Source organism: Mustela nigripes, chromosome 5 (assembly GCF_022355385.1).
Source record: "Mustela nigripes isolate SB6536 chromosome 5, MUSNIG.SB6536, whole genome shotgun sequence".
NCBI classification, from domain to species: Eukaryota; Metazoa; Chordata; class Mammalia; order Carnivora; family Mustelidae; genus Mustela; species Mustela nigripes.
Genome location: NC_081561.1, coordinates 122,203,372 through 122,226,370, shown reverse-complemented (window position 1 = coordinate 122,226,370; position 22,999 = coordinate 122,203,372).

Below are 22,999 nucleotides of genomic sequence, written 5' to 3'. Positions count from 1 at the left end.
CCACAGTAAGTTTAAAGAAAAATGTGCTCCAAGTCTGAGTCTTCATGCCCTGACTTCCCAGAACTATCATGAGGGGGAAAAAAAATCTATGTATCTATATCTATATATACAGATATATATGTCTTAGGTATATATCCCTAAGACAGATGTTTCTGTACAGGGATTACAGTTTGTTTTGCATTGCCCCAGAATGCTATATCCAGTTCAAATGGTGGGCAGAAATGTTGATGTCCTCCCCATTTTCATCAGGCGTGAACATTTTAGTGTGAATAGACAACCTCTGCCTACCAGTACTTCCATGTCTAGACTTGCAGGCTTTTTCTGGAATGGGATGATATTTCTGCTCACACTTAGAATGGGGAGAAGTGCCTGGGAATTAACACCTCTGGGTAGTAGAGATGGAATAGTTCTGCATTATGAGTTTGACTCCATTTCCCTATCTCTCTGTTAGATTAATATTTAGTCAGCCATTGTTATTGCTGGTTACTTTTGCACACTTTGGTGCCTGAATTTCCTTCACTCTAGGACTTCCCTAGATCCCTACCAGAGTACCCTCCACCTGTCAAATCACTGCACTTGAATCTTTGTATTTTACAACTTTCAGATGAATTAATTGCACTTATAATTTTCTCAGGTGCCCAAATATATAGAAACAACAACAAAACATGGTCATCTGTCTGTTCTCCTTTTTGAAGATGATCTTAATTTTTGAAGACTCATTATTAAGAGGATCTCAGTATTCCCATTCAGTTTAAACCCAAAGTGTGAGGAAAAATTTCCTCAGAGCATTTTCTCCTTTAAGCAGTTATTTGAGAGCTGTGTCAGCATTTATTTCTGTTGTAACAAATTCCAGCAAATGTAGTGGCTTAAAGCATAGTGAATTTATTCTGTCATAGTTCAGTTAGGTCAGAAGTCTGTGTCCACAATACTTAACCGGTTCCTCTTCTCCAGATATTATAATACCAATATCAAGGTGTCTGGCAGACCTGTATTCCTTTCTGGAGGCTCAGGAAATGAATCTGTTTCCAGCTCATTCAGTTGGTTAGCCAAATTCATCAATTTGTAACTTTAGGAATGAGTTCTCATTTCCTTACTGGTTGATAGTGGTAGGTTATTCTCACATTGCAGAGGAAGTCTTCACGCCCTAATCTGTGGCTCTTTCATCCTCCAGATCAGTAATGGAGATTTGTGTTCTCACTCTGCATCTCGCTAACTTCCTTTTCTCCTGAATCTATGTCACACATTCAGAGATGTTTCTCTACTTTAAGGGTTCAAGTAAGTAGATTGGTCCCACCTGGATAATCTAGAATAATTGTTCTATTTAAGGTGTGAAACCTTAGTTTAGGCAGCAAAATTGTTTCACAGAAGTATGTAGATTACTATGTAACTGAATAACTACAGGAGAGGAATGTTGGCAGGACATCTTTGGAATACTGCCTACCGTAGGAGGCATTCAGTTTATTTGCCATAACTAACCTTGAGCATTTAGAGCTACCAGGAAGTAAAACTATGAAAACAAACTTCTAGGCAGTAGTACCAACTGCTAGGTCTCTTAACTATACCTGGAGGGGGGTAGCCAATTGTAGGTCTCTATCCTCATACAATTTTCCATGGAGGGATGGAAGATTTTTCATTACCATTCTACATCATGACTGCTATAATCATCACAAACTTATACTGATGCTGCAGTTTTTAATCATTAATTTTGAGTATGTGAGCTAGATTCAGTAAGAGAAAATAAACTAACCAACCAAACAAACAAAAACAATAGAGTATGCTCCTGAGGAAAATGGCAAAAATTACTAAAAATGCAGGTCTTGATATCTCCTACAAGCTCCAGCTATAGACTATAGTAAGATCAAGTACAGAACTTTATGTATCAGAAGGAATTATTTCTGGAAGTCAAGGACACTTTTAGTCACTTGCTATTGTTCGATGCAGGGATGAAACTTTTGGGCCTCTATAAGGTATCCATCTTCTCAGAGTTATTCTGAAAAGAGCTAGTTTACAACTCAATCTCTCTAAATTTTGAGTGCTCAATCTCTTTAAAAGTTTTAGTGGTATTTAATGTCAATGTATTACTTCACAGCAAAAAAAAAAAAAAAAAAGTTTTGTTTTTCTATTTTGATTGTGTTAAATAAAATATACATCAATAAAATTTACTATTTTAACAATTTTTAAGTACATAGTTCAGTGGCATTAAGTGCATTTGCATTGTTGTACAGCTATCACCACCATCCATCTCCAGATGTTTTCACCTTCTGAAACTGAAACTCCATATCCATTAGACAATAATTCATGATTCTATCCTTCCTTCAGTCCCTGGTGATCACCATTTCATATGGTTTCTCTATGTATTTCACTACTCTTGGTACTTCATATAATGGCTAAAATACCGTATTTGTCCTTCTGTAACTGGCTTACTTCACAAAGAGTAATGTCTTCAAGGTTCATTCACGCAACATGTGCAGAATTTTCATCCTGTTTAAGACTCAATAATATATCGTTGTATGTATAGATCACATTTTGTTTATTCATCTGTTTGTGGAAGCTTGAGTTGCTTCCCACCTTCTGCTATTGTAAATAATGCTGTTGTGAACATGGATGTACAGATAATTTCCTTGAATACCTTCTCTAAATTCTTTTGGGTATATAGCCTTAAGTGGATTCACTAGGTCATATAGCAGTTCTATGCTTAAATTTTTGAGTAACCAGGTAGGGTTGAGAAAGACCTATGAGATAAAACCAACTGCACATAGACTTCCACCCTCACCATGTTCTTTTATGTGTCATGATATTTGTTCATCATTTTTCTTTTGCCTGGATTCCTCAAATCAGAAACCTGGGCACATTTAGCTAGACTCTGGTTTAGTACTAGGATGCTTACATCCTTCAAGCTAGTTTCAACTCCCTTACCTGATCCAGCCTTTTGGTTTGGAAATACTGTTAGATTGTAACCAGAAGATAAAGGGCAAAAGTCTCATGCTATGGACATGGATGGTTTCTAATGATTCACCATTAGGAGCCTGTATTAATATTTTTACAAAGTTTATGGCAGTAAACATTACAACATATTTTTGTTGAATAAAAATCCAAAGTATTTATATTGCTATGCACTTGGTGTCTCTAGATTTTTTATGCCATTACATACCTACACCATTTGTAACTAATTTCTACCAGTTTAGAATTACATAAACATACTCACATTGGTATTTCAAGTCAGAAAAAAATGAATATGTTCCTTTTGAAATCACGCAGTTTAATTTTTTAATCAAAGCATTGGGTATGTACCATAACTCTAAAATAAATCTTTAGGACATGTAGCTATTATCACATTATAACTCAAGATGTGTGCCTTGAGAATATTTTTCATGATTCATTTATAATTAATGCCTTCGAACATTTCCCATATAATGATGATTTAACATTCTTAGATATTGAAACCAGTCAATATAATTTTACCTCATAATACTCACTAGTTCTATGAAAATGCAAATTAAAGATCAGAGTATTAGGCAAATCAAATTTGCATGCATATGGTGTGTATACATAAAATGATTCAGAATATTGGATATCATTACCCACTCATTATACTCATAGACCATAATAAGGAACAAGAGGAATTTGCCACATAAAAGACATTAACAAAATGGAAAATTTTACAGGCATACAATTTATATTCTGAGCCCTAACATGGACCTGAATGCCAAAATCGATATAGCTAAAAAAATAAAAGTAAAAGCAGCATTTCTTTCAGCATTCCAAAGAATATCTCTGTAGGGAATAAAGTTAATGAGGTTGGATTTTATCTAGATCTCTTCAAAAGGACTTGAAAATACACATTTTTTTTTCTATTTGAACATTGGGATAACTCACTAAAGTGGACGTAAACATACAGTATAGTACTAGGAATGACCTTTCTTCCTTAATAAATGCTAAATATATGTAGTTAATATCTATATACTGGAATAACAAGCCTAAGGTTTTAATATTTGTCAGACAGACTCTCTGGTAGATTTGAAAAATATAACTTCAAACTTTCGGACTGAATAGAAAAATTCAAAGCATATATTCAGAAGGCCAGACATTCTACTTATATTATTAGCTAAATCAGTATTGGGTCTTAAAAATAGAAATTAATAACTGATTTATACTTTTGTATGTCCAAATGGACACTGTAACTGGGGCCAGAAGCAGTATTCATTCAGAGTTGGAAATACCAACAATAAAGCTATGTGTATGTGCAAAGTGAAACATCTGATCAAACATCCTGGTAACATTTGTGTTTATTTTACTCCAGCCCAACTATGTGACTATCTGCAAACATGTAGATTTCCTAACACCTTAATTTTGATCCATCTTTGAAACTAGGATACATTTCTTTTAAAAAACTTAATTATACACACACACATGCACACACTATAGTATGTGTATAGTATGAATCAAATGCTTTCTTAAAAAAATTACCACAGTAAAGATAAATCATTAACTAGTTTACTTTGTATGTCATGATCTATCAAATTCTTGAAATTAAATGTAGCTGAGGTTTTCTGCCTCTACGATTTTCAATTTAACATACACATGTATAGGTAGTTGTATATGTGAATATAGCACAGTTGTGATGTTGAACTTTTAATGTGTTTGTAAAAGGGGAAGCATAGGTAGGAGATGGAAAAGCATATCAGTGAGAGAAATGGCTACTGGACAAGAATATGAAAATGATGCTCTATTAAATTTCTGAATAAATATATGATTTTATCTACAGATTAGGCAACTAGAATAATTGTATTTATGTGAAATCCTTCTGGAGATAGTCTCTTGACTACTAAGGCATTAATTGAATTGATACTATTGGCATTTGGTAATAAAATCAAAAATTTTCAAGCTTCCAGGAATCTTTGCTTATTCCACTGAGATAAACCTGCAGCCTATTTAAGAGGTAACAAAATATTTAGATGAAGTTATTAAAACTATGATCAAGTTAAACATAATTTGACTTCTTACTCTTTCCAAAGCACTTTTGTTAACTTTTCAATGAAGGATTTCAGAAATCAAACTCATATATTGATAGTCTTCCTATTTGCTTTTTTCTCATTTTCATTGACCCAAATATTTACTTTTCTTATCCATTTTCCAACATAAAACATGTATTTTTGACTGTGTCCATGTGTTACCTAGTGTTTTAGTTGTGGAAATTAAAATAAAATTTTGAAAATGCATGCATTCTAATCAGGTTAGATAGCCACTGAATATAATAAACTTTTGACTTAAATAGTAAGTTAAAAAGAGACAAGGACTAAAAAACAAACAAACACCCACAAAAACCCCACAAAAAACAAAGGAAAACAAAACAAAAAACTAAAGAGCAGGGGGTAGGTAAGGAGTACTGCTTTGCAATGTTAACTAGTGCAGTCAGGATAGACTACCAAAAGGATGGTGTCAAATGAACATAGACTTGAAAGAGGTGATGGAGCAAGATATACACACACCTTAAGGAAGGTATTTCCAAGCAGAGCAAGAAGCCAGTGCAAAAATCCTTAAGAATGGAACATAAATGTATGTTAGGGAAACTCAAGGAGGCCTTGTCTTACAAGTGTATTGTGAAAGGAAAGAAGAGGAGTAGAAGATGGCTTTAGTAAGGAAACTGGGAGCTAGTTAATGCTCTCACAGGCCAGTGTAAATACATTGGCTCTTGCAGATCTCGCCAGGGCTTTTGCATGAAAGAACACTTAGATCTACTTATATGTTGAAATAATTACTTTGTTAGATTGGCTGAGAGTAGAGTATATAGATCCAAAGGTGGAAGCACAAGGATTAAATAAAAAGCTTTTAGAACAGCGCTCAGGACTCCTACCAGAAAGTCCACTTGTGGCATGTGCGTGCCTCCTTTCCTTTTTGGATTCCAGTGCTTGGTTGATGCTGTGGTACAGCTCATCCTCACGACACAGCTACCTCCATGGTAGGCCCTGATGAAGCTGAGCGAAGAGGCCATTCAGAGGCTACAGCAGCTCCAGAGCCAGAGTGCTTGGTTTGCTATTTACTGGGGATTTATTCCTCTAATGTGTTATCTGGCCTACATTGGGGATGAAATATTTGGGTTACCTGGATTTAGAAGCCATCAAGGAACAGGAACAATGTGGAAGGTGCATGCCCTAGCTGATATGAGAGATGGGATTAATTAAGATATTCACCAGTTCACAGGGCTCTTCCTTCACAGATGCATTCAAGTCAGACTAATGTTAAAAAAAAAAAAAAAGTTTTTGCAAAAATCCAGAAGAGACCTTGTGTTGGATTGGAGCAAGGTGTTAGCAGTATTGTTCAGAAGAAAAACTTGGATTCTGTAGATATTTTGAAGATCAGTGGAATTTTCAGATGGATTTTATGTCAAATGTGAAAAAAAGACGGCAAGGATGACAATACATTTTGGTCTATGTAATTAGACAACTGGAGTTGCATTAATTGTAGGTAGACCACAGTGAGAGCAAACACTGGGATTTTGGTTTTAGTCATGTTAAATTGGGTAGTAGTACAATATTTTGATACTACTTAAATGTAAACTAACTTTATTAAGGAGATAGTTGAACATACGACTCTGAAGTTGAAAGGAGAGGCCCTGGTTATAAATTGGAATTATTTGGAGTGTTATCATATGAGTAGTATGTAAAAACCACAAACCATGGGATTGTGAGAGCTGCTAGAAGAGAGAAGAAAGTCAAGGACTGAGCTCTGAGCCCTCTCATATTATGAATGTGATCACACTAAAATTAACCAACAAAGGAGATCGAGAGTCAGCAGCAATAGGAGAAAAAACAAACAAACAAACAACAGAAGGGTGAAATGTACTGAAAAACAAATGAAGAAACAGTGTGGGAGGATGAAGGGGTCGATTATGCCGTATGCTATGGAAAGATTAGAAATGAGAGTTGAGGGGCACCTGGGTGGCTCAGTGGGTTAGGCCGCTGCCTTTGGCTCAGGTCATGATCTCAGGGTCCTGGGATCGAGTCCCGCATCGGGCTCTCTGCTTGGCAGGGAGCCTGTTTCCTCCTCTCTCTCTCTGCCTGCCTCTCCATCTACTTGTGATTTCTCTCTGTCAAATAAATAAATAAAATATTAAAAAAAAAAAGAAAAAAAGAAATGAGAGTTGATCATTGGATTTTGCAATGAGTATAGTATCAGTGACTCTTACTAAGGGCAGTTTTGGAAGTGGTGAGATCAAAAGCCTGCTGAGAGTATTTGTTAAAGAGCAAAAAGGGAGGAGGTATTGGATTCAAGGAATATAGAAAACCTGATGGTCAGAGTAATGTAAAAGGGAAGGAGATGTGGGTATTAAGAATTTTTCAAAAAAAAAATTTTTTTAAGCAGTTGACAGAAATGATCCAGTAGAAAGAGAAAAATAGATTAGTTGGGAGACAGAAAGATTGCTTGATCTATTTTTAGCAGATGATAAGATATGGAATCTATTGCACAATTGAAAATGTTGGCCTTAGGTAGGAGTAGGGAAAATTAACTAATAGTGATGATAGAGAAAACAATGTGTCTAGATGCTGGCAGTGTCTAGGCTTAATGAAGGAGTTAATACTCTTTTTAAAGATTGCTTTAATTTTCTAATTGGATTAAGAATCAAGGTTATCGTTTAAGAATTAGAATGGGCCGGGAGGTTTTGACTTTTAGAGGAAAGAAGAGACAGTTGTCCATAATAGTCTAGAACAGGAGTTGGCAAACTGCAGGCCATGGGCCATATTCAGACTGTTGCCTGTTTTGGTAAATGAAATTGTATTGGCATACCATCATGCCCATGCCTTCGTTGAGCAGTTATGCCAATGACGATGTGGTTCAGAAAGAATAAAATCTTCAGTATCTGGTCTCCATGGTTAAAGTGTACTGACCCCTGGTCTAGAAAGTTAAAGAGAGAGTAGATCAAGATAATCAACATCAAGGTCTAGAATTCAATGTGAGAATGGTCCACATGGCTACAGATTTTTTTTCAGGACTTACTTACATTTATAGGTGCACATTCAGAGTAGAAGAACTGGATTTAACCAGGAGAGTGTTTATGCCAAATTAACACAATGAAGGAAGAGAAGGTCAAGGAAGGATCAAGTGGTTAACCATGTTATATGATCACATAGTTACATGGATGTTATATGGGAACATTCACTTCGTAATAATTCATCAAATTACAAATATATGGCATGTATATTCCAGTATGCATATTATAATTCAGTAAAAACAAAAAAAAACAGTTAAAAATGGAATTTAAGTTGGGAAAAGAGAGTAAGAAGGAAATCAGGGAGATGAAGACTATATGATCAATAGATCTAGGCCATAGTGGGTTAAAAAATTGTTAGAGATTGTGTAATAAAAAAAATGCATTGGAAAAATAGGAGGTTGTTGATACTGTGTATGATAGTTTGTTAGAGCTGCCTTAAAAATACCACAGACTGGGTGGCTTAAACAGTAATAATTTATTTCTGTTATTTATTTATTTAGTTCTGGAGGCTTAGCAGTCCAAGATCAAGTGTTTGACAGTGTTGGTTGAAGCTCTTTCCTAGGACTATAGATGGCCATCTTCTTCCTCTGTTTTTACATGGTCTTTTCTCTGAGAACACAAATGTCTGAATCTTAATATCTTATAATGAAACCATTATATTGGTTTTAAGGACCACCTGTAAGGCATCATTTTACCTCAGTTCCTCCTTTAAAGTCTCTTTCTTCAAATATAGCACATCGTGAGGGGCTGTGGGTTAGGAGTTCAACATAAGAATTTGGTGTGGGGGTGGCATAATTCATCCCATAACAGTGTGGGATGCTTAAAGTTAAGATTGGAGGAAAGTTACTGTGTAATTTTCTAGGCTATGACTATGGCAGAGAATAACTGAGGTGGTGTGCAGGGCAAGATCACTGGAAGAAAAGTGTTGAAGTAATGATTATGTTTTTGTATAATTAAATTACCTAAAATTAATGCAGGACACTTCTGGAGGAATTGACAGTAAGCAGAAAGCTAAAATATAAGTGGGGATGAGATAAGAGCATAGAAGAAAGTACCACGGAGGTGTAGTAATATGGACATGAAGTTCCATATTGTTTGCTTTAGAAAGTAAAGAAGGGAGAATGATCTGACAGCAACAGTGGAAGGCAAAGAGGACACTTAGCACCAACTCCAGAACCATTAATATATGGATTGTGGTAGAAAAATGGTCTACCCATTAAGAAGGCTACAAGTAGTAAGATTCAGAGAAGTTATATACTGAAAGGTGATGGAAATAATCATAGAAGTGATTGAGAATTTAACTTGTTGAGATGTGGAAATACTGTGGTAACACTGTAAATACTTAGAAGTATGTGCGTATATATGTACACACATATATACATACATGTACCCAAATATGCAGAAACATGTAGACACATATGGGCGTGTGTGAACACACGCACACACACATGAGTTTGTACCTGTGAGCCCAAGTGAACACTTTCCCAAAGTATCTTACATATGTTCCCATTGAAATTAAATAGTGTAGTTAAAGAGCTTCAAGAGGAACATTAACTATTGGGTGGTTTTACAACTCCAGAAGATACTGAGGTGAGTTGGCATGGAGGGATACTTTGCAGAGAAGTCTGTTACAGCTTTTTGTTTCTTCCTACTCTTTCCCCTTGTATTTCTGTTATTTCCCATGCATGCCACCTCAATGCTAATCTACTGTCAACTGTAGCGTCCCTCCCCACTTTTTAAATGTAAGGAAAAACTAAAATTTAGGAAGTTAAAAATAGAGAGATGACCCCTTCTTGGAATTGGGACAGACTCAGGAACAACTCAGAACTAGCCCAGACCTTGTTATGGTAAGTGAAGAGCAAAAGGATTGTCGAAGCCTTATTTATTTGTTGTTTGTTTGTTTATTATTTTTAAAAGATTTTACTTATTTCAGAGAGAGAGCACAAGCAGGAAGAAGGGTCAGAGGGAGAAGGAGAAGCGGACTCCCGGCTGAGCAGGGAGCCTGACATGGGGCTTGATGCCAGGATCCTGAGATCATGAGCTGAGCTCAGCCACTTAACTGACTGAGCCACCCAGGTGCCCTGAAAAAGCATTTTTTATTTTGTCAAACATTTTAATTTTGCATTTCTTATTTTCATTATGAGGCATTATGAAGTTTTTAATCTTTGTTGGTTGAGTTTGCCATTTGTCCTCTAGGTACTATTGAAACCAAAACCAATAAAATCATAAGTAAATATCTGTGTTCTAAAAATAGCATGAGTGAAGTGAATTATCTCTTTAAAAATCAAAACAGTTATTTCTTACAGAATTTATATAAAACATAAGAAAAACAAAAGGAAATATTTCAAATAATGAAAAATTATAACTCCTATTTCAATTAAATTGTTCTTAGGAGGTAATAGTGATATTTTATAGCACCTCTTTACAGGGGTTTTTAAGGCTATAAATTGTTGCTTAATACACTAAAATATAGTTATTTGAGATGACCAAGAGTATTTTTCTTTTCTTTATTAAATATTCTATTATAAGAAATGTATATGATAAGGATATGTATATTTTATACCTAAAATCAATACATGTTGTTTTAAGAGTATAATCCTTGAAATTTTAGATTTTATTTAAAATCATAATTGTGTGACATGTTATAAAGAGAAATCTTGTTGAAACTGCTAAATATAGGTTCTCAGCAAAATTTTAACTTCTTTGACAATTTGTATCTTTCAACTGAGTAACTAGCACTCTAAAATTATTTTTTCCCTTTTTTGTTTTCTTTATGTGAACCACATGAACTGGCTTACTCAATTTTCTTCTGTTTTTTTTTTTTTTTAATGTCTCAACACAGAAGCAGGCAGTCTTGTGAAAGTACAGATGTTCTCAAATAATCATGTTCCAGAAATGTGGAGAATGGAGAATCTCAGTGGATTTGAAATATGTTCTAAAATCGGATCAGAAACTTTTATAGCACACTTTAGTCTTCCGAAGTAGGAGCTTAAGGCATTGGTAGTAAATCCACTTGTCCCCTCTCTTGTTAAAATGGCAACATTCCTGTTGTGCTAAAATACCTTTTCAGCAGCTTGCTTTGCTAAGCTGAAAAATTAATTGTTTTGTTTAAAAGAATATACTGGTCACCTCTTATCTACAAGAGGTATGTTCCCAAACCCCCAGTTCTTGCCTCAAACCTGAATAGTATTGAACCCTATATATACAATGTTTTTTATATACACATACCTGTGATAAAGTTTAATCTATAAATGAAGTGCAGTAAGCAATTAATGACAATAACTAATAATAAAATAGAATAGTTATAACAATATAGGACTATGTGAATATTAATAATATTAAGTTTAGTAATGATTTTAAAACACAATATATGTAATATTGTGCATATGGTCCCCGTCTCCCTCAGAATATCTTGTACTATACTCCCCCTTCTTGGGATGAACCATGATAAAATGGTTATGGGATAAAATAGAATAAAGTGAATGACTCAGGCATTGTGGTGTAGAGTTAGGCTGCTCTTGACTTTCTGACCAGAAGGTGGATCGTCTCCCCTTAAGGTTAGTTTCTGAACCGCATTTGATATGGGTAACTGATACTATGGCAAGTGAAACCGCGGAAAGGGACTAGTGCCCTTAGAGTCAGGATATAAAGCTCAACTTTTGAGGCTCGCTTGGAATTTGTATTTGAAAAGAAAAATGTGAACAATAATGAGTTCACATTATAAATCCTATCAAATATACTTTATTTGATAAATCCTATCAAATATACTTTATTTTCATCTCCATTTCTTGCACAGGATCTGTCTGGTTTAAGTCTACTCTTTCTTTTAATTCCTAAATTTTGTTTCTTCTTCCTCTATTTGTTTTTAGTTGTGGATGGATTTTATCACAAGTCACAGTATATGTAATTTCTTCTAGTTTTGCCTAAATATGTGTTTAAATATGAAACTCTATATATGTCTGCACATATAACCATTTCAAATCCTTTTTCCTACCCTTCAGTCATCAGAAAGATAAATCACTAATCCATAATTTTTTTTTCTATGTTAACCATTTTCTGTTACTTATGGTGGTATAAAAATCTGCTTATCCTTTTTATTTCCTTAGGAGTTTTGACATGTGAATATTCTGAAATATTATCTGTAGGAACCTATAGAGCATTGTTGGAGGAGGTCATTTTGAGGACCTGACTACTGGTTGATACACAATTTGGACCTTGGCAATAGGAGACTTCTCACCCTGTCCTTCTACTTGGAATGTAGGCTCTGCCGGCCATTCCCACAGTGGGAGCAATTTTCAAGGACATGCCCTGACAAACCATGTGTTGTTGAGATCATCTGGACTGAATACATTGCTGAATCCAGTTAAGACCTCTGTATAAACTTTTAAGATTCTGATGGACAGGTTTCGAGAGCTACTCATCATGTGGCTACATGAGATAAGCCTTGTAAGTAATTTTCTTGCTTATTAAACCTGCTGCCTGCCAGTCTGTAACGGTCTGTCTCTTTCTTCTGCCTGTGTTTGCCCTTTGTTGTACTGGGCCAGTTTAGGAACCAACAAGGATAACTACCAAATACTTATGTGGTTCTGCCATTAGGAGAGGTTTTCCTTTGCTGATCAAAATAGATTTGTAGGATAAAGCCTGTGTTAACAGGAACACAGAGTGCTTAAATCTTTTGCCCTGACTCTCTCTCACCATGGTTTCTACTCAGTGTATATGATAATTAGTTGTCTATTTTATGCTTCTGTAAGTGTATATGTTTTGTCTTTCCCATTGATGTATGTAATAGAAGACAGAGGCTATGTGTTAATTCTTGTACCTCTAGGTGTCCTCAAGGTATTCAATGTATTCAGTTCATAGGGCTGACTCTTATTTATATTTTAAAATTTATCTGTTAAAATCTCTTATTAGTTATTGAATTCTGTTGGCAAAAGTCATATTAATACCTCTTAGGAAATTACAAAACCTGAAGCTATCTCATAAGTGCAACTATGACTGTTAAGGAGAACATGCTACTGAAAAGTCATCCCGCTGCTAGTACTCTGATCTAGTATTAATACTTCTAGTGAATATATTCTATACTGACTGAAAATAATTCTAAATAAGACACTATACCACTAATAAAAGAAAAATCATCTTTTTCTGAGCCAAACCTGACTTCCGGAGTGCATATGGACAATGTGAATATTAAGAATATTAAGTTTAATGATGATTTTAAACCACATATGTTAACATCACTGAAGTTTTGTATTTGTAACATTTTATGGTTCTAAAGTTTTTAAATCAATATTTTAATGTTTAAATATCTAAGAATTAGATTTCTGTCTGCAGTATCTGGGGTTTATATACAACTATATTCTTTAGTATTTCTGGGACTTAAGTAACATGCACAAATGAAAAACCAACCGTACAATATATGTATGGTATTTACTATATATATGATACATGCAATATGTATTAATTTATCTGTAAAATCATTTATATTGATAAATTATAGTACAAGTATTGAAAAGTTTTTCCTAAAAATAATTACTTGTCTTGGGACTTGTATAAAATATTTCATCAGTAATTCTTTTTATGTTTAGCTCTTTTAGTGAACTCTGCAACTTAAGTCAATTGTATGAAAAATGGCAACTTCTTGGATATAGAAGATCCTGTATCTCCAGGTAACATAGTCATGCCTGAAATTAACTATTGTCATGTCCACTTACCCCATACCATCTAAATATCTCGTTCAAGAGTCAGAAAGAATATAACAATAATTTTGTATGAAGAGAAAGTCAGCCATCTGAGAAACAATGTCCTACATCCAACCCCCCACCAAGTGAAAAGGTTATTTCCAAGTGTAAACAAATATAATTATAGTTTGTTAAAGTGGGCTTTTTGTTCTGTTTTGGCTTTTATTGGGAGGGGCTTGGCTACAGTGGGTTTAAACTGAGAGGAGAGGTTTGGTTTCAGTGTGAAGCATGTCCTAAAAAACATTGATTTTTTTAGGGAATGCAGGAAGGGAAGGTTCAGTTTGGAATGGAAGATGAGGAAACTGACTAGACTGTATGAGGGTGTGTATGGAAACACCTTGTCAAAAAGCCCAAAAGGGAGATTTTGCTGAAGCTGATATGGGAGAGGTGCAAGAGGTCTGGCTTGACCTCAATATTTTATGAATTATCTGATAATTTGAAAGTGAGGTATTATGTGTAGGCTGGTTTTAGGAAAACAGTTTGTTCAGAATTATGGAGTTCAAGGAATGCTGTTGAGGGGAAGTGACTTTTAAAAGCTAGCATGCTATCAGGGCTCCAAGAAGGCCACTAGAATTCAGAGCAGAGCATTTAAAGTGAAAAACAAACTAATTAAAAACAAAATAAAATGGAGTAATAAAGCAAGACAGCATCAGCTATTTCTCAGGTCCTGGGTTCCCTTACTTCTATAATAGGGGGTCTTAAGGTTGGGTGGATTGAAAACTCTGGAGCTTCTCTTGGCTTCCAACTTGGTAAACCCAATACAATGATACGTGTCTGAGAAAAACCCAGAAATCATGCAAGTCATCAAACATTTGAGGATGTGACAGTGGTGATCTAATCACATTCTCAGTTTTTTTTTTAATTTAAATTTTTAATTTTTTTAAAATTTTTAATTCAAAAAATTAATTTTAAATTAAATTAAATTTAATTTGAATTAATTTAATAATTTAAAATTTAATTTAAATTTAATTTTTAAAAATTTGATTTTAATTTAAAATTAAAACTTAATTTAAAATTTTTAAAAATTTAAATTTTTGAATATTTTATTTATTTGAGAGAGAGAGAGAACACAAGTGGGAGGAAGGGTGGACAGAAAGGAACAAGCAGACTCCACACTGAGAAAGGAGCTGGACGGGGGCTTCATCCTAGGACTCTGGGATTGTAACCTGAACAAAAGGCGTATTCTTAACTGCCTGAGCCTCCCAGGCTTCCCTAATATTAATTTTTAAAAGATTTTTACTATTTATTTGATAGAGAGAGAGAGCACAAGCAGGGGAAGCAGCGGGCATAGGGAGAGGGAGAAACAGGCCCCTCATGGAACCACAGGCAGTCGGTTAACCCATTGAGTCACACAGGCACCCATTTTTTTATTTTGGAAGACAAACAGGTTCTGGAGAAGGATATAAATTTGGCACGTATGTGTCAGGGATATGTAAAGAAAAACAGCAAAGAAGGACAAGAAACTATAATATAAATAAAGGTGTTTGTGTATAAAAAGGTAGTAAGCACAATGGAAAAATGAGAAGTAGGTGAGATGATAAGCATTAGAGGTGTCAACTGTGGGGAGGTGAGGGAAAGATTGGTTTGAATTTTTTTTGAAGAATAGATATATTATGAAGTTATGTTTAAAAATATTTTTCATAATATAAGAACATTTGGAATATATAGAAAAGGGAGAAATAAAAATAAGATTATCACTATTTATATATCCAAAGACAAACTTCTGTTTTCTTTTTCCTCTTATTTTTTGTTTGTCTTGTATTAGAAGATATGATGTATAGTCTATTTTTTACAAACCCTCTGTAAATATATCTTGCTGGACTTTCAGCAGTACAGATAAAATTTTTTACCATGACATATTTCTTTTCTTATGAAACAAAACAAGTTATCATAATGTAATAACCAAACATTTCATTTAAAGTCTCCAGCTGTTTCCCCAATTGTCTTCCTCTGCAGAAGGGACCATTGTCAGTGTCAGAATTCTTGAGTGCATATTCAAGCATTTATCTGCATGGCTATTTAAAAAAAACATAGGATTGCATCAGATTATATCTATTATCATGACACTTTCCTCATCACTTAATTTTGGAGAATTTGGAACATCCACAAGATAGATAGGGTAATATACAGAAGCCTATTAGAAACATTATTTCATTGTCATCCATTCTTTCACCTGTCCTCTAACCATATAATCTTATAGTATATGCCAGACATTATATTATTTATGGACATTTGTATCACAAATGTTATAACATTGTACACAATTTAGAATTTTGATATTGGAATAAGGTATAAAAACACAGTAACTGGTTGATATTCCCTGTTAAGTCATTTAAAAATCTAATGGACCCCACTGTAGCTTTTATTGTGTTTTTGTACTTTATTAAAGAAAGGAGGTCTCCATTTGATATGTGAGTCTTGCACAGGTTTTATTGGTTGAATCAGTACTATGTAGTTTAGTAAATGATTCTATGTCTATTTTCGTCAGATTGATATCAATTTTAAAAAGACTTGTTGGGGGCACCTGGGTGGCTCAGTGGGTTAAAGACTCTGCCTTTGGCTCGGGTCATGATCCCGGGGTCCTGGGATCGATCCCCACTTCGGGCTCTGTGCTTGATGGGGAGTCAGCTTCCCCCTGCCTCCCAGCCTATTTGTGATCTCTGTCTGTCAAGTAAATAAGTAAAATATTTTAAAAGATTTAAAATATTTTAAAAAATAAAAAGATTTGTTGGGCTGGTTCAATTTGGGGGTCAAGAAGACTTAATAGGAGGTTTTGTGCTCTTTTGTCAGGAGCCATGATGTTTTGCCGTCCCTCATTTTGTGGTTCTGACAGTTGTTGACATTGAATGTCTAAGTGTATTATTTTATTAGGCACTACATATTTGTATTCTAAGTCAATCATTTCTTTATTAACTGAAGTATTTATATAATGAGAAATTTATAATTTATAATCTATAATATAAAATTTATACTTTGAATATTTTATATTTATATTTTATATAATATAAAATTTATAAAAATTATAAATTTATCCCATCTTCTATGTGGCTATGTAGTTGGACAGTTCTTAAAAGGAGTGATTAACAAACACTTGATTCTTTTATTTCTTAGTTTAAAAATAGCTATTTTCCCTGAATCCTCCAAAACAAAACTGGTTGTTTTGTTTTTAGAATTATGATGAACTAAAAATATTAAATCTACTTTATGTGTTTCAACCTACAAGTATTATTCTTATTGATGCTCAAATATTACTGTCTTTAGTCAGTGGGAACCTCTTGATTGATTTTTTAGTCTTTTGATGTGACTGTAGTAGTTTGTTTGTCTGTTTTGCTTGCTTGCCATTTTATATGAAAATATTTCCCCAAGTTTATCTGGTACATATAATACCCAGATCTGCAATCAGCCATTTCTGCAAGGAACTCTGATTCTATTTACTGGAGTCTGGGGGTTGTCACTGCTTCTTTGATGATCATTTTTTAATCTTCTCAATAAACAGAGGTAGACTTTTTTTTTCCTTTTTTTTAGAAATGATTTTTAAAGATAAAATATAGGGGTGCCTCGGTGGCTTAGTCAGTTAAGTATCTGACTCTTGGTTTTGGGTCAGGTCATGGATCTTAGGGTGATGAGATCCAGTGGTGTATCAGGCTCTGTGTCGGGTATGGAGTCTGCTTAAGATTCTCTCTCTCACATTAAGAAGTAGATCTCATTTACAATTGCACCCCAAACCATAAGATACCTAGGAAAAACCTAACCAAAGAGGCAAAGAATCTGTACTCAGAAAACTAGAAAGTACTCATTAAAGAAATTGAGGAAGACACAAAGAAATGGAAAAATATTCCAAGCTCATGGATTGGAAAAACAAATATTGTGAAAATATCTGTGCTACCTAATGCAATCTATGCATTTAATCCAATACCTATTAAAATACCATCAGTTTTTGTCAAAGAAATAAAACAAATAATCCTAAAATTTATATAGAACTAGAAAAGACTCCGAATAGCCAGAGGAATGGTGAAAAAGAAAATCAAAGTTGGCAGCATCACAATTCTGGACTTCAAGCTCTAGTACAAAGCTGTAATCATCAAGAGAGTATGGTACTGGCACAAAAACAGAGACATAGAACAATGGAACAGAATAGAGAGCCCAGAAATGGACCCCCAACTCTATGGTCAACTAATATTCAACAGAGCAGAAAAGAATGTGCAATGGAAAAAATACAGTCTCTTCAACAAATGGTGTTGGGAAAATTGGACAGCCACATGCACAAGAATGAAACCGGACCATTTCCTCATACCACACCAAAAACAGACTCAAAATGGATGAAAAACCTCAATATGAGATAGGAAGCCATCAAAATCCTTGAGGAGAACACAGATAGCAACCTCTTCGACCTCAGCTGCAACAGCTTCTTCCTAGAAACATCACCAAAGGCAAGGGAAACAAGGGCAAAAATGAACTATTGGGACTTCATCAAGTTAAAATGCTTTAGCACTTGTGCTTTTGCACAAAGGAAACAGTCAACAAAACAAAAGACAACTGACAGAATTAGAGAAGATATTTGAAAATGACATATCAGATAAAGGGCTAGTATCCAAAATCTATAAAGAATTAACAAACTCAGCACCCAAAGAACAAATAATCCAATCAAGAAGTGGGCAGAGGACATGAATAGACATTTCTGCAAAGAAGACTCCAGATAGCCAACAGACACATTAAAAAGTGCTCAACATCACTTGGCATCATGGAAATACAAACCAAAACCACGCAAGATACTACCTCACACCAGTCAGAATGGCTTAAATTAACCAGTCAGGAAATGACAGATGTGGGCGAAAGGGGAACAACCTACACTGTTGGTGGGAATGCAAGCTGGTGCAGCCACTCTGAAAAACAGTATGGAGGTTCCTCAAAAAGTTGAAAATAGAGCTACCCTATGACCCAGGAATCACACTACTGTGTGTTTACTCTAAAGATACAAATGTAGTGATCTGCCTCTGCCTTCAGCTCAGGTCATGATCTCAGGGTCCTGAGATCAAGCCCCACATCAGGGTTTCTGCTCAGCAGGGAGTCTGCTTTCCCTCTCTTTCTGCCTGCCTCTCTGCCTACTTGTGATCTCTGTCTGTCAAATAAAATAATAAAATCTTAAAAAAAAAATAAAGAAGATGTAGTATATATATATATATACAATGGAATACTAGGTAGCCATCAAAAGAAATGAAATCTTGCCATTTGCAATGACATGGATGGAACTAGAGGGTATTATGCTAAGTGAAATAAGTCAGTCAGAGAAAGACAATTATCATATGATCTCTCTGATATGAGGCATTTGAGAGGCAGAGCAAGGGGTCATGGGGGGTAGGGAGGGAAAAATGAAACAAGATGGGAATGGGGAGAGAGACAAACCACAAGAGGGCCTTAATCTCAGGAAACACACTGAATGTTGCTGGGTTTGGGGGGATAGGGTGGCTGGTTTATGGATATTGGGAAGGGTATGTGCTATGGTGAGTGCTGTGAATTGTTTAAGACTAATGATTCACAGACCTGTATCCCTGAAGCAAATAATACATTATATTTTAATTTAAAAAAAAAAAAAAGATTCTCTCTTTCCCTCTTCCTCTGCCCCTCCCCAATTCATGCTAATACTTCTAATCTTTTAAATAAATACTATTGAAATATACATAAGAATGCACAAATCATAAAAATCATAGCTTAGTGAATTTAAACAACTGAAGATAACTAGTATATATATCAAGAAGTAAACTATTGCTAGCACCGCAGAAGCCCCAGTTAGGTCTTTCCCAATCATTAACTCCCCTGTAAAGAGCACTATCCAGATGTGTAACATCATAGATTAGTATTTTCTGTGTAAATGTAAAAGTTCACACTGAATAGTAGTCCCAATAGGATATTTTTGGCTATTGGCTGGCTCTTTCTATCTGTAAGTCAGAGATCCAGGATCCTTTAAGTTGTAGCTCTACCATTTCCAGCACATAATCTCAAAAAATACCGTGGTCCCCTGGATTATATCTTGGGGTGTTTTTATAAGCCAGTCCTATAAGTAGTACACATTATTTCCATACACATTACATAAAACAGAACTCAGTCGTGTTGTCATATGGAACTGCATGGAGACTGGAAACTCTAGTTCAGCTACATTCTGAAAAGAGGGGGACACAGGCAAACTAATTATTAATTGTTCTTTTGGTTTTTACATATAAAAGGTCTTCTCTCTCATTTAACACACTCATCTCCATACAATGGTTGTAGAGTCCTATCCTGTCACCTGGCATCCAGGTGAATCCCAGATTCTCTGAGAGAGAAGACAAGATACTGATGGAGACAAACTTCAGATGTATGTGTTTCTTATCATATTTAGCCACATGTCAACTAGAAAGACAAGCTGTTTTCCCACACCTACTTAGTGGTAGTACAGTACCAGGATATAACATTATAGAGAAGCTGGAAACACATATTTATGCCATTATGTATTCAAACTGGAAGAGCAATTACACTGTCTTTGGAATTTTTCCATTATGATATTCCCAGTCATGTTTTTAGATCTATGTCATTTTATTTTAAAAAAATTGTTTTTAAAAATACATTTGTAATATAATTATTGTATAGGTTCACCAACATAAATAATTTTGGTCAAACATAGTTTTAAATACATAACTTACTTTTAGTGCAGCTTTTAATCCCAGAAGTTCTGTTCGGCTGACAATACAAAGTCAACCTTGAACAACTAAAAAGATGAATTTGTCTTCTACATATGGGCTGAAGACTGTGGTTGGCAGTTTTGGGGGTTTTTTTTTGTTTCTTTGTTTCTTTGTGTTTTTTTTGTGGTGGGCAGTTTAAGACGAAAAATCAAGTAATCAGTGATGGGCGTGTTAGTTTTGAAATATGTGTTAAATCCATGAAATGATATTAAAATGGCAGATTTATGAGTGTGGAGTTTCAGAGAGGAAATCTGACAAGGTATGTAAATTTAATAGTCATCAGCAGATAGATGGTATCCAGCATCAAGAGGATAATGCATTCATGAAAAAATGTGATGTGGATGGGGGAAAAAATGGCAGCCAAGAACTGAGTCCTGATGCCTTGCAACATAAAACAGATTGGAAAAGTTACAAAGGAGAGAGAAAAGGAGCAATTGATGAGGTATGCCTGCATTTATCATATTTATTGGAAACAAGTGAAGAAAATTTTTCAATATGGAGGAAAATTTATGTAATATATTATTGATAGATCAAGAAGCAAGAATTTGATATTAACCATTTGATATAGTACATATAGTTTTCTTTTTTTAAGATTTTATTTACTTACTTGAGAGAGAGGGGACAGGGGGAGGGACAGAGGGAGAGAGACAGCAGAGCCTCTGCTGTCTGTGGAGGCCAACATGGGACTCAATCCCACAACCCTGAGATCATGAGCTGAACTGAAATCAAGAGTCAGACACTTAACTGACTAAGCCACACAGGTATGGAGTTATAAATAGTATGCTTTAATTAAAAAGTAGGACAAATGTTGGTTGGACAAAATGAGGGGATATGTGATAAATTGTTTTTTTAAGATGGAAAAAATAATACTTTTTTTTTTTTCTGATGTAAGTAATTACTTAGAAAAAAATAAAAAGGAATTGTGGGAGATATTGGGATAATGTTGTTGAATCTGAGACCAAATAAGATCTAATTTAAAAATGAAGTGATTCACAGACCTGTACCCCTGGGGATAAAAATATATGCATATAAAAAATAAAAAATTTAAAAAACTAAAAAAAAAAAAAAAGACAAAAATGAAGGGATTAAAATGAGAACAGACATCTCACCAAAGATGATATACAGTTGACAAATAAGCATGTGAGAAGATGTTTAATATGATATGTCAAAGGGAATTGCAGATTAAATCAACAAAGAGATATTACTGCACTCCTACTAGAATAGGAAACATCTAAAACACTGACAAACCAAATGATTTTTCAGATATTGAATAATAAGAACTCTCAGTCTTTGCTGGTGGGAACACCACGTGAAACAGCCACTTTTTCAAAGATGCTCCGGCAGTTTCAACAAAGCTAAGCATAAGTTTACCATAAGATCAGCAATCTCACTCCTAGATTTTTACCCAAACGAAGTGTAAATCTGTATACACACACAAACCTGCAAAGAATGTTTATAGCAACTTTATTCATATTTACCAAAACTTAGAAACAAATAAGATTGTATGTATAATACTGCATATAGGACATTATGCATTTGTCTAAATCCATAGAACTAAACAACACAGGGAATGAATGCTAATGTCAACTATGGACCTTAGTTAATAATTATGTATTGACAGTGTTTCATCAATTATAAAGTGGATTAGTGGGTACTAATGCAAGATGTTAATAATAGAAAATGTGGGGAGGTAGTGAGAGTGTATATAAAAACTGTAATTTCTGCAAATTTTTCTGGAAACTTAAAGCTCCTATAAGGATTGCTATCCCAGGATGAAAAAAATCAACAGAATTATAAAAATACTAAAAATAAATGCAGGGTTTATTTTCTGATACAAGCAGAGATCTTTGTTAACAGGTAGGAAATTAGTATATTCAAGTGTAGATGCTAATTGATGAGAAGATGTTAGGAAGGAGGATGGAAATTATGTTCTATTGTTTCAAATTCTTAGTAAAAAAAGAGGAAAAGTTTTAATGAGTGAGGATATTTAAATATTAGAATTTTGAGATGAGAAGAAAGATTATATGAAATAGTCTGTTAGGAGAGTAGAAAAATCGATGTGTTAGGAAAGTGTAAGATAATTGCAGTGCAATTAAAGGCCCAATCGACATCAGTGGTTTTAATTTTAAAACAAGACCAGTCAATGTGATTTTAATATGGAGGTTTTTTTTTTTCCTTTCTCCAGACTTACTCAGATGTATGTTACATGTGTAGAATAGACATGCATTAGATGTAACCAGAGTTGTGGTTTTGCAAGGGAAATATGATAAAATGTGTGGAGGATATGGAAGAAATGTATGAGAGAGAGTACTTTTAATGCATTACCGTGTGTATTAGTCTGTTATGACTGCCATAACTGAATATCACAGATTGGGTGGCTTAAACAATAGGAATGTTTTTGTTTGATTGTTTGTTTTCACAGTTCTACAGGCCAGAAGTCCAAGACTGAGGTGTTTGTCAGATTTGGGTTCTCCTAATTTAGCCAATTCCTTAAGTTTTTTGCCACTTTGTGACAAGGATCACTTTTATTCCAGTTTACAATAACACATTCCATA